The sequence below is a fragment of the Macaca fascicularis genome, chromosome 5 (genome assembly GCF_037993035.2).
Source record: "Macaca fascicularis isolate 582-1 chromosome 5, T2T-MFA8v1.1".
Classification (NCBI taxonomy): Eukaryota; Metazoa; Chordata; class Mammalia; order Primates; family Cercopithecidae; genus Macaca; species Macaca fascicularis.
Genome location: NC_088379.1, coordinates 96,693,228 through 96,711,673, shown reverse-complemented (window position 1 = coordinate 96,711,673; position 18,446 = coordinate 96,693,228). Strand labels below are relative to the sequence as shown.

At 37.5% G+C, this 18,446-nt stretch overlaps 1 protein-coding gene and 1 pseudogene across 4 annotated transcripts in view; one reads left to right on the top strand and one right to left on the bottom strand.

Moving 5' to 3' along the window:
* CCSER1 (coiled-coil serine rich protein 1) overlaps positions 1 to 18,446 on the bottom strand; it is a 1,444,871-nt gene that overhangs the window by 419,913 nt on the left and 1,006,512 nt on the right. The window lies entirely within an intron of this gene.
* Positions 9,348 to 17,563, top strand: LOC141410322 (uncharacterized; annotated as a pseudogene).

Below are 18,446 nucleotides of genomic sequence, written 5' to 3'. Positions count from 1 at the left end.
AACCCATTGCAAAGAAGCTAAAAACATTGAAAATAGATTAGATGAATGGATAACTAGACTAAGCCATGTAGAGAAGTCCTTAAATGACCTGATAGAGCTGAAAACCATGGCGCGAGAACTACGTGAGGCATCCACAAGCTTCAATAGCCGATTCAATCAAGTGGAAGAAAGGGTATCAGTGATTGAAGACCAAATTAATGAAATAAAGCAAGAGGAGAAGTTTAGAGAAAAAAGAGTAAAAAGAAATGAACAAAGCCTCCAAGAAATATGAGATAATGTGAAAAGGCCAAGTCTGTGATTGGTATACCTGAAAGTGACGGGGAGAATGGAATCAAGTTGGAAAACACTCTTCAGGATATTATCCAGGAAAACTCTCCCAACCTAGCAAGGCAGGCCAACATAAAAATTCAGGAAATACATAGAACACCAAAAAGATACTCCTCGAGAAGAGCAACTCCAAGACACATAACTATCAGATTCGCCAAGGTTGAAATGAAGGAAAGCCACAGAGAAAGGTCAGGTTACCCACAAAGGGAAGCCCATCAGACTAACAGTGGATCTCTCGGCAGAAATCCTACAAGCCAGAAAAGTAGGTAAACAAAGTAGGGACCAATATTCAACATTCTTAAAGAAAAGAATTTTCAACCCAGAATTTCAAATCCAGAAAAACTAAGCTTCATAAGTGAAGGAGAAATAAAATCATTTACAGACAAGCAAATGCTGAGAGATTTTGTCACCACCAGGCCAGCCTTATGAGAGCTCCTGAAGGGAGCACTAAACATAGAAAGGAAAACTGGTACCAGCCACTGCAAAATCATGCCAAATGGTAAAAACTATCGCCTGGAAGAAACTGCATCAACAAACGAGCAAAATAAACAGCTAACATCATAATGACAGGATCAAATTTACACATAACAAAATTAGCCTTAAATGTAAATGGGCTAAATGCCCCAATTAAAAGACACAGACTGGCAAATTGGATAAAGAGTCAAGACTCATCAGTGTGCTGTATTCAGGAGACCCATCTCATGTGCAGAGACACACATAGGTTCAAAATAAAGGGATGGAGGAAGATCTACCAAGCAAATGGAAAGCAAAAAAATAAAAATAAATAAAAACCAAGGGTTGCAATCCTAGTCTGATAAAACACACTTTAAAACAACAAAGATCAAAAGAGATAAAGAAGGCCATTACATAATGGTAAAGGGATCAATTCAACAAGAAAAGCTAACTATCCTAAATATATATGCACCCAATACAGAGGCACCCAGATTCATAAAGCAAGTCCTTAGAGACCTACAAAGAGACTTAGACTCCCACACAATAATAATGGGAGACTTTAATACCCCACTGTCAATATTAGACAGATCAACAAGACAGAAGGTTAACAAGGACATCCAGGACTTGGACTCGGCTCTGCACCAAGTGGACCTAATAGACATCTACAGAACTCTCCACTCCAAATCAACAGAATATACATTCTTCTCAGCACCACATCACACTTATTCCAAAATTGACCACATAGTTGGAAGTAAAGCACTCCTCAGCAAATGTAAAAGAACAGAAATCACAACAAACTGTCTCTCAGACCACAGTGCAATCAAACTACAACTCAGGACTAAGAACACAATCAAAACCACACAAATATTGGAAATGGAACAACCTGCTCCTGAATGACTACTGGGTACATAATGAAATGAAGGCAGAAATAAAGATGTTCTTTGAAATCAATGAGAACAAAGACACAATGTATCAGAATCTCTGGGACACATTTAAAGCAGTGTGTAGAGGGAAATTTATAGCACTAAGTGCCCATAAGAGAAAGCAGGAAAGATCTAAAATTGACACCCTAACATCACAATTTAAAGAAATAGAGAAGCAAGAACAAACACATTCAAAAGCTAGCAGAAGGCAAGAAATAACTAAGAACAGAGTAGAACTGAAGGAGATAGAGAAACAAAAAATCCTTCAAAAAATCAGTGAATCCAGGAGGTGGTTTTTTGAAAAGATTAAAAAAAAAAATTGATAGAACACTAGCAAGACTAATAAAGAAGAAAAGAGAGAAGAATCAAATAGATGTAATAAAAAATGACAAAGGGGATATCACCAACGACCCCAGAGAAATGCAAACTACCATCAGAGAATACTATAAACACCTCTATGCAAACAAACTACAAAATCTAGAAGAAATGGATAAATTCCTGGACATATACACCTTCCCATGACTAAACCAGGAAGAAGTTGAATCTCTGAATAGACCAATAACAGGTTCTGAAACTGAGGCAATAATTAATAGCCTACCAACCAAAATAAAGTCCTAATTCTCCAAAGAGAATTTTAGACCAATATCCCTAATAAACATTGATGTGAAAATACTCAGGAAAATACTGGAAAACCAAATCCAGCAGCACATCAAAAAGCTTACCAGCACAATCAGGTTGGCTTCATCCCTGGGGTGCAAGACTGGTTCAAAATACGCAAACCAATAAATGTAATCCATCGCATAAACAGAACCAATAACAAAAAACACATGACTATCTCAATAGATGCAGAAAAGGCCTTCAACAAAATTCAACAGTCCTTCATGCTAAAAACTCTCAATAAACTAGGTATTGATGGAACGTATCTCAAAATAATAAGATTTATTTATGACAAACCCACAGCCAACATCATACCGAATGGGCAAAAACTGGAAGCATTCCCTTTGAAAACTGGCACAAGACAGGGATGCCCTCTCTCACCACTCCTATTCAACATGGTGTTGGGAGTTCTGGCCAGGGCAATCAGGCAGGAGAAAGAAATAAAGGGTATTCAATTAGGAAAAGAGGAAGTCTAATTGTCCCTGTTTGCAGATAACATGATTGTGTGTTTAGAAAACTGCATTGTCTCAGCCCAAAAATCTCCTTAAGCTGATAGGCAACTTCAGGAAAGCCTCAGGATACAAAATCAATGTGCAAAAATCACAAGCATTCCTGTAAACCAATAACAGACAGAGAGTCAAATCATGAGTGAATTCCTAATCCCTATTGCTTCAAAGAGAATAAAATACCTAGGAATACAACTTACAAGGGATATGAAGGACATCTTCAAAGAGAACTACAAACCACTGCTCAATGAAATAAAAGAGGACACAAGCAAATGGAAGAACATTCCATGCTCATGGATAGGAAGAATCAATATCATGAAAATGGCCATACTGCCCAAGGTAATTTACAGATTCAATGTCATCCCCATCAAGCTACCAATGACTTTTTTTTTTAATTTTTATTTTTGTGGGTACATAGTAGGTGTATATATATGAGATACATGAAATATCTTGATAGAGGCATGCACAAAATAGTAATCACATCAGGAGTATCCATGACCTGAAGCCTTCATCTTTTGTGTTACAAACAATCCAGTTAAACACTCTTAGTAGTTTTAAAATGTATGATTAAATTATTTTTGACTGAAGTCATTCTGTTATGTTAGCAAACACTAAGTCCTAATAATTATTTCTATTTTTGTACCCATTAACCATCACCATTTCTTCCACACCTCCCCCAGCTACCCTTACCAAACCATCCTTCTACTCTCTAGCTTCATGAGTTTATTTTAATTTTTGGCTTCCACAAATAAATGAGAACATGTGAAGTTTGTCTTTTTCGTGCTGGCTCATTTTGCTTAAAATGATGAACTCCAGTTTCATCCATGTTGTTGCAAATGACAGGATTTCATTCTTTTTATGGTTGACTATAACTCCATTGTGTATAGTTACCAAATTTTCTTTATCCACTACCAATGGCTTTCTGCAAAGAATTGGAAAAAAAACTACTTTAAAGTTCACATCAACCAAAAAAGAGCCCTCATTGCCAAGACAATCCTAAGCAAAAGGAACAAAGCTGAAGGTACCATGCTACCTGACTTCAAACTATACTACATGGCTACAGTAAACTAAACAGCATAGTACTGGCACCAAAACAGAGAGATAGACCAATCGAACAGAACAGAGGCCTCAGAAATACCACCACACATCTACAACCATCTGTTCTTTGACAAACCTGACAAAAACAAGAAATGGGGAAAGGATTCCCTATTTAATAAACGGTGCTGGGAAAACCGACTAGCCAGATGTAGAAAGCTAAAACTTGATCCCTTCCTTACACCTTATAAAAAAGTTAATTCAAGATGGATTAAAGACTTAAATCTTAGACCCAAACTGTAAAAACCCTAGAAGAAAACCTAGGTAATACCATTCAGGACATAGGCATGGGTAAGGACTTCATGTGTAAAACACAAAAAGCAATGGCAACAAAAGCCAAAATTGACAAATGGGATCTAATTAAACTAAAGAGCTTCTGCACAGCAAAAGAAACTACCATCAGAATGAACAGGCAACCTACAGAATGGGAAAAAATTTTTGTAATCTACCCATCTGACAAAGGGCTAATATCAAGAATCAACAAAGAACTTAAACAAATTTACAAGAAAAAAACAAACAACCCCATAAAAAAGTGGACAAGGGATATGAACAGACACTTCTCAAAAGAAGACATTTATGCAGCCAACAGACACATGAGAAAATGCTCATCATCACTGGTCATCAGACAAGTGTAAATCAAAACCACAATGAGATACCATCTCACACCAGTTAGAATGACGATCATTAAAAAGTCAGGAAACAACAGATGCTGGGGAGGATTTGGAGAAATAGGAACACTTTTACACTGTTGGTGGGACTGTAAACTAGTTCAACCATTGTGGAAGACAGTGTGGCTATTTCTCAAAGGTCTAGAACTAGAAATACCATTTGAGCCTGTGATCCCATTCCTGGTTATATACCCAAAGCATTATAAATTGTGATACTATAAAGACACATGCCCACATATGTTTATTGCAGCACTATTCACAATAGCAAAAACTTGGAATCAACTCAAATGTCCATCAATGGCAGACTGGATTAAGAAAATGTGGCACATATACACCATGGAATACTATGCAGTTATAAAAAAAGGGTTAGTTCATGTCCTTTGAAGGGACATGGATGAAGCTGGAAAACATCATTCTGAGCAAACTATCACAAGGACAGAAAACCAAACACTGCATGTTCTCACTCATAGGAGGGAACTGAACAATGAGAACACTTGGACACAGGGCAGGGAACATCACACACGGGCGCCTGTCATGGGGTGGGTGGCAGGGGGAGGGATAGCATTAGGAGAAATTCCTAATGTAAATGACGAGTTAATGGGGGCAGCAAACCAACATGGTACATGTATACCTATGTAACAAACCTGCACGTTGTGCACATGTATCCTAGAACTTAAAGTATAACAATAAAAAATGTTAGCTTCAATTATTACCTAAAAATCATGATTTTATAATATATTTATTCATGGTATTAAAAATCTCTTAGAATGTGATTAGGTATCCTCAAAAATTTTCTCAGTTATATTTAAAATTATGTTTTTGTTCATTCAAATTTTTCTCAGTTGCATTTGAAATTCTGTTTTTATTCATACACAACAAGAAATTTCTGAATGTATTCACTGATTCTAATTTTTAAAAATAATTATCTGCTGCACATTCTTTCTGACAAACTACTAAAGAATGTAAGGAACATATTACTCCCAATTAGAAAAGAATACAAATGGGAAGAATCTTTCCAATCTTAAAGGACAAAAATGCTTCTCAATTGTGATCTAATAATACCTTAATTATATTAATAATTAATATTTCTGTTTCCAAATCTATTTTAAAAGTGCATGTATACTACTAACAGACATAATACCATCTTGTTTTTAATACTGGCATTTATCTAATTTGGGGAGATATTTTTTATTGAAAAACACGATGCCAAGAATATAGGAGAGTAAGACAAGTGTCAGTATGGAACACAGAATGAAAGAATTAATATTGTTTCCAATCCACTGGGGTCAAAAGTTTTCAGCATGACACTGATTTAATATAGGCATTAACAATGGTTGAGAGAGGGCCCATTCTAATCAGAAGGAATAGTATTATCCGAAATGTGAAAAGTACAAGTTGCTGAAGCCTGGAGAACATGTGGGAAAAAGACAAAATTAAAGCTAGTCAGGGGCATGTTAGTAACATCTCAAATGTTAAAATTCAGATAAGTCCTTAATTTAATGAGCAATGGGAAATCCCTAAAAATCTTAAGGAGGGGAGAAATATGATCTGAGCCATACTGTAGAAAGCTTAAATTGCAGGAAGACCTAGAGTGCGAGAATGAGGAGGCAATAAGAAAAGTTAAAAGCTGTACTTTTGGTAAGATGTTTAAAGGGAGTGATGTTTTTGAGAGAGCAAGCCAATATGGATTCACTTCTGGTAATCCCTACGTCCTAATTATCTTCTGACTCTCCAATTCATTGTTTCAATGGTATTTGTTATTTCGTGTGATTCACCTGATTGAGCCAGGAATAAGGAAGTCACTGTTCCACTTTGAGGTGCAAATTAGACTTACTGAGACCCTTAGTGAACAAAACTAAAGTCTTGAAAAGCCGTGTGTGTGTGCGTGTGCATGTGCATGCGTGTTTGCCTGCACGTTTGTGTGCCCACCCCAGTGAAAGAGAGAGAGAATGTTTGAAATTTCCCAATTTTCCCATTGAATATCTTAGAAAATTTTTTGTAAACTACAAAATTATACTATGTGCCATACAATATAGTGGATATAGTATATGATTTTATGATAGTAGAGCAAAATTTCCTTTAATGACAAAAGAGGGAAAACGTTTTTGGAACAGGGATAAAGAGAATAAATTTGAAGACAATAGTTGCTGATTTTTCTGAGAAGGAATCCCATACTATAATCCTTTACCCTTGAGCCTCAAAAGGATGCCACCTTGCGGGGTACTCTGTGCCAGCAAGAATAATATATATGAAGTAAAAACATGTATATGATTAGGCAAAAAGAGAGCATAAAGTAGTGCTATTGGTATATTTTAACCTTCAAATAGCATATTTAATACTGAGAGATATTCAAGTGATCTGAAAGTGCAAAATACTGTTCTTTTCTTGCTTTGAGTGAGAAGAATTCAATATTGATGTCCTGAAATCTAACATTGAAACTTCATCTGATGTAGTATAAATCTTTTCATATCACAAAGACAGTAGGCTCATTAGATATAAATATCAGAATCAAAAATTTGTTTTACCAAATTTGGCTGTCCAGGAAGTGGAATATATTGCTTTCAACCCTACTCCGTAATTTAGTACAAGTCCAAGTAGAAATGAAGAATAAAATCCTCTTATTGCCTGAAGAAATGATTCAATCTAATAACTTTAGGAGATCTTCTTTGCCTATTCTCTACTAAATATAAGACGACTTTGAAAAAGGAGCATGGACAATCAAAAAGATGTTTGGCCATTTATCATGCTACCTGTAAAGGAGAACATGAAAATGCCAGGGAGATAGGGTTCCCAGATTGGGTGCTGTACTTAGGGCATCAGGTTTGACATTTCATTTGCAATAAAAGTTACAAATGCTGGAAAGACAAGACCCAGCCAAGTGGGAGTAGGTCCTCTAAGTGCTGTCCCTGGCATTACCATATAGATGGAGATATAAATATACATGAAGCATACTATCACCTGTTGAATCACATTGTATTTGATGTTCAGACAGTTTAAGATTTCTGCACATTGAATATCAAAGTACAAAAAGAAAGTATTGTTATATATGAGATAACACCTTCAAATCCTAAGAGAAAATAAAAGAAAGATACTATTGGAAAAATTGTAACTCTAATAACAAAGTAATTAGATAAAGAGAAATGCCTTATAATATAAGGGTGTCATACTCATCTGAAAAGAAGAAGAAAACCATTTTCCTCTTCTTGTTACTTTTCGTCTTATGTTGTTACTTTTTAATTTCAACTTACAGTATTAAGCACTTTGTCAAAATTTTCTTAAAATGACTATTAGTACTTAAGTTCTGGTAAATAAGTCTGATTTTGAATAACAACAATGTAAGTTTTGGCTGCTGAAAGACATCAACACAAACAGATAAATTTAGGATCATTCTATCTAGAGTAGTTTATTTTTCCAGAGGGCAAATTATACAATAATTAGAGTGAGATCTGAGCTGGTGTTAGGTTAACTGCACAAGACTCTAGCACAGATTAAATGTCCTTGAAAGAATCCACTATAATAAACAATTGAAACTGAAGCCAGATCAATGTGATTGAAGAGTAAATTGAATATCAGTAAGGTAGTATGTGGAAAAAAATATAGAGATGGAAGGATTTCTTTTTTTGTAAGTATCACTGCTGCAAGATTATGTCCCAATGAGAAGAAATTACTAGCAGGAATAAGGTGAAAATGCAGGAAAAGGAATGATAATACAAAATATATCCCAGAAAAGGTGGCAGAAAATGAAATCTAGGGCATAAATGAAGAAACTGTTGTGACAAGAGAAAGAAGGTGTCTGGCATTTAAAAGGAGGGAAGACAGAAAACATGCAAATGAAGAGAGATTTACAGATTTGATTTCAGAAACACGAAGAAGTTCCTGTTTTATTGTTTTTATTTATGGTTACTCATCTCAGTTGGACCCTCACCATTGCTCAAAATTTTTGAATATTTTAAAGCTTTTCTTAAATTAAAATACATTATTTTGATGACTCTAAAAATTATTTGAAAAACAAGGAGAATAAATATGAGAAATCCTGGGGAGACAACATTTATGACAACATAAAAAGTAAATTTCTAAGCATCAGAACAGTTGTAATTTTTTTTTTAAGTAGGGAGTTTTTCATTATTAAAGTGAAGGATAGAGCAAATGATGGTGTAATAGTGATTTTGTGGAGTAGAAATAAGCATCTAATGGTTGATCATACTAAGTAAAGTCCAAGGATTATTTCATTTATTATTTGCTAGTGTTTTATCTGTAATATACTCTAATTATTGCAATGGGAAACTTCAAGTACATACAATACTAGATATAAAGAACCCCTATTTGGCCCTCACCTCCCTTCAACAATTATCAATATCATATATTATCAACATAAACAATATTATAAACCTATGTCCCCAAGTATCTACCCCCTCTATTTTGAAGCAAGTCTCAGATATTACATTCTCTTATCCAGGGATATCTCAGCATTATTTCTAAAACATAGGATCTTAATAACACTTTTCTTACCACAGTTAAAACAATATTAATGTAAATTATATTAAAATACTTAATATTTCTTAATATCAGTGTGCAGTTTTTAAGGATGCAATAACACACAAGTTTCTATGATTCTAACCAAATATGGTCTTGTTCTTGAATTCCCTTTAATGGAAAACTGTCACCCATTCTAAACTGTATATATTGATGTTACATTAATTTTTACTGTTTCTCCTTCCCCTTCAATATCCTGTTATCTTTTCTATCTTACAATTTTTTGATAGTTTCAGCAAGATTAATACAATAAAGCGAGATATAATTAACCATGTATTTTCAAATATATGAAGATATAGCAAGTAAAAGAGAGAAATAATTCATTCTATATCATTCATAAGACAAAATTAGAATCATTAGATGAAAATGATCAGGAAAGTTGACCCTTTCTACTTATTCACGACTCCAAAATTGTATTTTATCTCTGACATCTCAATAGGGCTACAGGCTCATATTTCTAAGTTCTTCTTGATATCTTGTATTAGTTCGTTCTCATGCTGGTAATAAAGACATACTCAACACTGGGGAATTTATAAAGGAAAGAGGTTTAATGGACTCACATTTCCACATAGCTGGGGAGGCCTCACAATCATGGAGGAAGATGAAGAAAGAGCAAAAAGCCATCCTACATAGCAGCAGGGAAGAGGGCATGTGCAGGGGAACTCTCCCTTATAAAACCATTCAGTATCACAAAAACAGCATAGGGAAAATCTATCCCCGTGATTCAGTTACCTCCTACTAGGTCCCTCCCACAATACATAGAGATTATTACAATTCAAGGTGAGATTTGTGTGGAGACACGAGCCAAACCGCATCACATTTCCAAATGGATATCTAATAAGCATCTCAAAATTGTTATGACAAACCCTCAGAATTATGGGATACTCTTTTAAGTCTCTAGGCTTTAGGATTTTTTATTTAAGGTCAGAAAAGCATATGTTACTTTAATAATAAACATGGGCCTTGGAACAAAATGGCTTGAGATTGAATTCTGCCTTTTCTACTTAATAGCTATGTGATTGTAGAAAGGTGGCATTCCTCTCTGTGCCCCTACTTCCTCATCTGTAAATGGGAGACTGCCTAAATATAGTACTTGGAGCAGTTTAAAAGATTAAATGAGCACTTAAAACAGTGCCTGACATAGAGTAACATAAAATCAGGCATCAGTATGTTTATATGATCCAATGTTAATTTTCTGTAAAGCTCTTACCATTATCCAGTATTCATCTCATATGCGTAGTTATTTGTTTACTTTTTTCTATCATTTTAAAAAGAATGTCTGGCACTTAGTACGCTTTCAAGAAATACTAATGAAAGGCAGGAGGGAATTTATTTTATTTGATTTTTTAATCTATTCCCACAAGAATAAAGTCCATTTATCTCATTAATAGAATTCCAGCTTCAAAAACTGTGCCTGGTATGTCTTAAGAGCTCAATAAACTTTTGTTCAGTGAATAAATGAGTCTCAATTGAAGACAGTACTTTAGAGCAATTAAAGGTATATAAAAATGGATTAGGACACATTGTAAGATACAATGTCCCATCACTAATGTAAGAATTATCTTTAAAGGTTGCTATCATAAAAGTTTTACACTACATATATTGCACTATCATAAATTTTCTTAAATTATGAAAGACATTATAGGAACAGTTTTGATTCTCTATTCTATGACAATACTCTATGATAACCTATCTATTGTAAAACCAAGCAAATAAAATAATCTCGAATTCTAGGCAGGTACATTTTTGTTTGTATCCTTAAATAAAATCTGTATCTACTAAATAAATATATAGAGCGTATTAAAAAAATTATATTTTAAGAAATGAAGAAGTTGTATGTGAGAATTTCCTGCCTAGGCAGTTACTGTAGCTGTAAAATCTTAAAATATACCTTCAATTAATGTTTTTAGTGTTTTGAGTGTATCATTTTGTCTCTCCTAACAGACAGTACTTTTTTATCATGAATATATTTAACTGTTTTATGATACATTACCTAATTTTCATTTGAGTTCTTGATGAAAGATTAAAATAGAAGTTGTCAGGGGGCACTAAGATAGAATAGACACAGCTAAGAAGTGCCTCTCTCACCAAAAGGAACCAAAATATCCAGTAAGAAATCAAACTTTGAATAGATCTTTTGAGAGAAAACACTGAACGTCAATAGAAAGGGGATACAGACACCATGATTGAAGTGGGAGAAAGCTGGGAGGCCTGTATGGAGTTGCCAAGTTCCAGGACCAGCTCCCTGTCCTGAAATGATCTTAATGAATGGGTGAGTGAAGGAACTCTATGTCACCACCCTCCCACTGTGGACCTCTAGGATCCTAGCTACAAGAGACCCCTTGGCTACTATAGACACTTGAATTGGCAAAGGTAACTGTCTGGAGTTCAGGCAGAGGCAGAGCTCAAACCTTCAGGGAATCCAGAAGGTTTTGCACATGGTGCAGTTGCAGCAAAACACGATCAGAGATGCCCATTCCACGAGATTCTCCATCTTTCTCTAAGGGACTACAGCTTCTGCTGTCTGCTTGGCCAGAAAGAGCGGAGCTATCTTTCCTGTGGGATGGAAACAGATCTGATCCATGCCCCCTTTGTCTGCTGGCCCCTCCCAAGAGTGCCTGCCTGGCTGCTCCTGCAGGAGGACACCCACAGTGCAGCCTTCACTGCCCTGCCTGAGCATTTTGCTGGCTGCTGGGGAGCAGGAGAGAGCCCACCCCCACCATTCCCAGCACAGCTAGTGCTCCCCCCTAAGGGGTCAGAAAATAAAACTGTAGACCTGGTTTCAACCCCCAGAGAATTCAAGCACACCACCTAAGAGTTCTGAGCGATCTCTAGTTGGGGAGGAACCCCCACTATCTGAACACTGAGAAGAATGTGGAGTGGGTTCATTTGCTGGCAAGGGAGCCGGGAGTCCCTCCCTCTTGAAAGACTGGTGCAGGAGGGTATGCCTGTTAGCCAGCAACAACTTTTTCCCCAGAGAGCCCCATGGCTCCAAACACCTGGAAGAGCACAGCCATCTGGGAAGAGAAGTCTGGGGAAAAACCTAGTAGGGTAGGCCTGCTCCTGGGGCAGGTGCTGGAGCGACTCACTGGATTGGGGGAGCATGAGCTGGGCAAGCCCCACAGCTGTCAACTGGGCTCAAAATACCAGGCTGTTAGTGCTCCACACCAGTTTCACACCCATTGAACCACCGCTCTGCCTGGTGTTCCTTCACTCTTGACCTACTGCTTCATCAGACCAGCTGTAGACATATCCCAAAACTCACTGACTCTGCCAAGCTCAAAGGACCAGTGGAACCCTGGGGAATTGTGGGTCTCCTGGTTATCTGACTTTCATCTTGAACTGCTCTTAATGGAGAGAAAAGCACAGCCCACCAAAGACTGCCTTGAGGCTAAAGAAACACAAGCACAGCGCCAGTAATTGAAAGGGGCTCCACCAAGGCCTGGAAACAGACTTGGTGAAGGAGTCATCTCCTGCTCTCTTTCTCCCTTTCCCAGAGCAATGCTGTGTACACACTGAAATGCAAAAGAAGCATGCAGCTAAGACCCTACCCTTACTCTTAAGGGCCATCTACTAAATCACAGTCTGAACTACACCACCATGCAAAAATAAATTCCTTCACACACAACACCTGTGAAAGCCCATGAAGGACACTATCAACTTAAACAACACACACAGAGCCTTGGTCCTCAAAGCACCAAGAAATAAAGCCAATTGACTATACACAACATGCACCACAATGAAAATCTCAAGGGAAAAAAAGAATATAAAAACAAAAAGCCCAATAAAAACAACAGCAATTTCCAAGAAAAGAGGAAGAAGAAGAAGAAGGAGGAGGAGGAGGAGGGGGAGGAGGAGAAGGAGAAGAAAAAAAAGAAAGGAACAAAGAAACACTAGCCCCCTCAGATGAGAAAGAATCAGCACAAAAACGCCAACAATTCAAAAAGCCTCAGTGTTTCCTTACCTGCAAAAGATTGCATTAGCTCCCTGGTGAATCCTAACAAGACTGAAATGTCTTAAATGACAGACATAAAATTCAGAATCAGGTTAACAAAGAAGTTCAACAAGATTCAAGAGAACGTTGAAATCCAAAGAAAGCCAAAAATTGAATCCAGACTGGAAAGCCAATATCACCATATTAAGAAGGAACCAACTGAAATTCTGGAATTGAAAAATTCACGACAGAAATTTCAAAATATAGTTGGAAGTCTTAACAACAGAACAGACCAGACAGTAGGCTCTTCCTGTTAGTCTCTGCTGCAACTTCTTAGCTCTGGGAGGCCCAGGTGGCTGTGCAGGAGGCTCTGCCACCCTGTGACCTGCAGGTATTGGGACATCCCTAGTTGATGCCAAGACACCCGGGAAGCCAAGGAATGGACTCCGTGGCTTTTGAGGATGTAGCTGTGAACTTTACCCAAGAGGAATGGGCTTTGCTAGATTCTTCTCAGAAGAATCTCTACAGAGAAGTGATGCAGGAAACTTGCAGGAACCTGGCTTCTGTAGAAATCATATGGTACAGAGACTGTGTGAAAGCAAAGAAGGTAGTCAGTATGGACAAGTTGTCAGTCAAATTCCAAATCTTGATCTGAACGAGAACATTTCTACTGGATTAAAACAATGTGAACGCAGTATTTGTGGAAAAGTCTTTGTATGTCTTTCCCTCCTTAATAGGCACATCCTAGCTCACTCAGGATACAAACCATATGGAGAGAAGCAATATAAATGTGAACAGTGTGGGAAATTCTTCATTTCTGTTCCACGTGTTAGAAGACACAGGATAATGCACAGTAGAAATCCAGCTTACAAATGTACAATATGTAGGAAAACTTTTTATTTTCTCAATTCAGTTGAAAGACGTCAGAGAACTCACACAGGAGAAAAACCCTATAAATGTAAACAATGTGGTAAAGCATTCACTGTTTCCGGTTCTTGTCTAATACATGAACAAACTCACACTGGAGAGAAACCCTACTAATGTAAGGAATGTGGGAAAACATTCAGATTTTCTTGTTCTTTTAAGATGCATGAAAGGACTCACACTGGAGAAAAACCCTATAAATGTACCAAATGTGATAAAGCGTTCAGCTGTTCCACTTCCCTTCATTACCATGGAAGCATTCATACTGGAGAGAGACCCTATGAACGCAAACAATGTGGCAAAGTCTTTAGTCCTTTGCGTTCCCTTTGTAACCATAGAAGTACTCATACTGGAGAGAAACCCTATGAATGTAAACAATGTGACCAAGCCTTCAGTCGCCTCAGTTCCCTTCACCTCCACGAAAGAATTCATACTGGAGAAAAACCCTATGAATGTAAGAGATGCGGTAAAGCCTACATTTGTTCCAGTCACCTTACTCGCCACAAAAGAAGTCATGATATAGAGGCTGGGTGTAGTGACTCAGCCTGCTGTCCCAGAACTTTGGGAGGTCAAGGTGTGTGTATTGCTTGAGCCCAGGAGTTCATAACCAGCCTGGATTCAAACAATGTGAAACAACCTGGGCAACATAGTGAAACCCTGTCTCTACAAAAAATAAAATAATGCTGGGCGTGGTGGCTCACGCTGGCTGCTCGGGAGGCTGAGGCAGGAGAGTGGCTTGAACCCAGGAGGTGGAGCTTGCGGTGAGCCAAGATCGCACCACTGCACTCCAGCCTGGGCGACAGAGTGAGACTCCGTCTGAAAAAAAAAAAGAAAAAAGAAAAAAGAAAATAATTAGCTGGGCATGGTGGCACATTTCAGTTGTGTTAGTTCTTTTTCAAGGACATAAAAAGCCATGGGGGGCTGGGAGGAAGTCCTGTGCATGTGGATAACGAGGTCAGGAGATAGAGACCATCCTGGCCAACATGGTGAAACCTCCTTTCTACTGAAAATACAAAAATTAGCTGGGTGTGGTAGCATATGCTTGTAGTCCCAGCTACTCGGAAGCTGGGGCAGGAGAATTGCTTGAACCCAGGAGGTGGAGGTTGCAGTAAGCTGAGATTGTGCCACTGCACTCCAGCCTGGTGACAGAGTGGGACTCCATCTCAAAAAAATAAATAAATAAATAAAGCCCCTTGAATGTAAGAGAAGTGGTAAAACATTTACTCTTTCCCATTGCCTCATAAACATGAAAGAGCTCACACTGCAGAGAAATTAAGAATGTAGGAAATGTGGTCAAGCCTTCAGATTTTCCTGTTTTTGAAGATTTGGGAGGACTCAGAGTGGAGAAAAGCCTTTTGAATTTAAATTTGTGGTAAGGCCTTCAGTTGTTAGTTCCATTTGAAGACATCAGCTCATTCCTGAGAAAAACCCTATGAATGTCCAGAATATGGGAATGTTTCATTTCTCTCATACCCACTCAAGGACGTATGAAAATGCACACTGTAGCTGGCTGGACCTTGTAAATACAAGAACGTACACAGGATTAAAACTCTAATAGTTTAGAAACTGCAAGAATATTTTCAGTTTTAACATTTACTTGAAAAGTCATGTGAAAACTCCCACTGGAAAGAAGTTCTATAAGTGAAGCTTTTCTAATTTGTAAAGCCTGATGCAAATTAATTATTGTGCAGTGCTTGAAAAAAATGTATGAAATGTTACACAAGTTACAAGTATACTGTTTTTATCAGTGACTCATTCTTAAAGAGTCTTGAGTATGCATTTCACCTTGTTTTGCAGGGAAACTTTGAGGTGAGAGTTCTGTAAATGCTCTTTAAGCAGGAGTACTTGAATTTCATAGATAGTGATATTTTCTTAAGTTTGTTGGTAGAAATTTGGTCTATTCATTTGATAATGTGCTGGATTAATGGTTGAATTTTGATGGTTTTCTAATATGTAGGTAAGTTTAATTTTTTTTATTTCAATTTTTTTTTTTTTTTTTGAGATGGAATCTCACTCTGTTGGCCAGGCTGGAGTGCAGTGGTGCAATCTCGGCTCACTGTGACCTCCGCCTCCTGGGTTTGAGCGGTTCTCCTGCCTCAGCCTCCCAAGTAGCTGGGACTACAGGCGCCCGCCACTACGTCCAGCTGATTCTTTGTGTTTTTGGTAGAGACAGGGTTTCGCCATGTTGGCTAGGCTGGTCTTGAACTCCTGACCTCATGATTTGCCTGCCTCGGCCTCCCAAAGTGCTGGGATTACAGGCCTGAGCCACCACACCCAGCCAGGTAAGTTTCATTTGTATGTATTGTCCTGTGATTAATGGACCAGTGAATAATGATTGTGAATTGTTGGGATTGTCTTACTAGTCTCATTTGGCAAATTTTGATTATCCCTTGTCCATTATACACATTCCACCTTTTTTTATTAAAGGAAAAACTACTCTTGATGTAAAGATATTTATTTTTTGCTAATAATGAGTTGGTATTAATTCCTAAGTACATAAAGTTTACCATAGAGTAAAAACAAAACGAAACAAAAGAACAGACCAAGCTAAGGAAATAATTTTAGTATTCAAAGACCAGTTCTTTGAATCAGTCTAGATAAATTAAAAAAAAAAGAAAAAAAGAAGAATTTTAAAAAATGAACAAAGCCTCCAAGAAATATGTGATTATACAGAGAGACCAAATATATGATTCATTGGCATTCCTGAGAGAGAAGAGGAGAGAGTAGTAAGCCACTTGGAAAACATATTTTCTAGCGAGGATAGCATGCAAACTCAAGAAATTCAGAGAATATTTGCAAGACAGTACATAAGACAAATATCCCCAAGACACATAGTCATCAGACTTTTGAAGGTCAATGTGCAAGAAAAAAATGTTAATAGCAGCTAAAAAAAGGGTCATATCACTTACAACGGGAAACATATCAGGCTAACAGCTGACATCTTGGCTTGAACCTTAGAAGCCAGAAGAGATTAGGAGTTCATTTCCAGTATCCTTAAAGAAAAAAAATCCCAACCAACAATTTCATATCCTGCCAAACTAAGCCGCATAAGCAAAGGAGAAAAAATATTTTGCAGGTATGCAAGCAATAAGAGAGTTTTTTTTTTTTTTTTTTTTTTTTTATTATACTTTAAGTTGTAGGGTACATGTGCATAACGTGCAGGTTTGTTACATATGTATACTTGTGCCATGTTGGTGTGCTGCACCCATCAACTCGTCATTTACATCAGGTATAACTCCCAATGCAATCCCTCCCCCCTACCCCCTCCCCATGATAGGCCCCGGTGTGTGATGTTCCCCTTCCTGAGTCCAAGTGATCTCATTGTTCAGTTCCCACCTATGAGTGAGAACATGCGGTGTTTGGTTTTCTGTTCTTGTGATAGTTTGCTGAGAATAATGGTTTCCAGCTGCATCCATGTCCCTACAAAGGACACAAACTCATCCTTTTTGATGGCTGCATAGTATTCCATGGTGTATATGTGCCACATTTTCTTAATCCAATCTGTCACTGATGGACATTTGGGTTGATTCCAAGTCTTTGCTATTGTGAATAGTGCTGCAATAAACATACGTGTGCATGTGTCTTTATAGCAGCATAATTTATAATCCTTTGGGTATATACCCAGTAATGGGATGGCTGGGTCATATGGTACATCTAGTTCTAGATCCTTGAGGAATCACCATACTGTTTTCCATAATGGTTGAACTAGTTTACAATCCCACCAACAGTGTAAAAGTGTTCCTATTTCTACATATCCTCTCCAGCACCTGTTGTTTCCTGACTTTTTAATGATCGCCATTCTAACTGGTGTGAGATGGTATCTCATTGTGGTTTTGATTTGCATTTCTCTGATGGCCAGTGATGATGAGCATTTTTTCATGTGTCTGTTGGCTGTATGAATGTCTTCTTTTGAGAAATGTCTGTTCATATCCTTTGCCCACTTTTTGATGGGGTTGTTTTTTTCTTGTAAATTTGTTTGAGTTCTTTGTAGGTTCTGGATATTAGCCCTTTGTCAGATGAGTAGATTGCAAAAATTTTCTACCATTCTGTAGGTTGCCTGTTCACTCTGATGGTAGTTTCTTTTGCCGTGCAGAAGCTCTTTAGTTTAATTAGATCCCATTTGTCAATTTTGGCTTTTGCTGCTGTTGCTTTTGGTGTTTTAGACATGAAGTCTTTGCCCATGCCTATTCCTGAATGGTACTACCTAGGTTTTCCTCTAGGATTTTTATGGTATTAGGTCTAACATTTAAGTCTCTAATCCATCTTGAATTAATTTTCATATAAGGAGTAAGGAAAGGATCCAGTTTCAGCTTTCTACTTATGGCTAGCCAATTTTCCCAGCACCATTTATTAAATAGGGAATCTTTTCCCCATTTCTTGTTTTCCTGAGGTTTGTCAAAGATCAGATGGCTGTAGATGTGTGGTA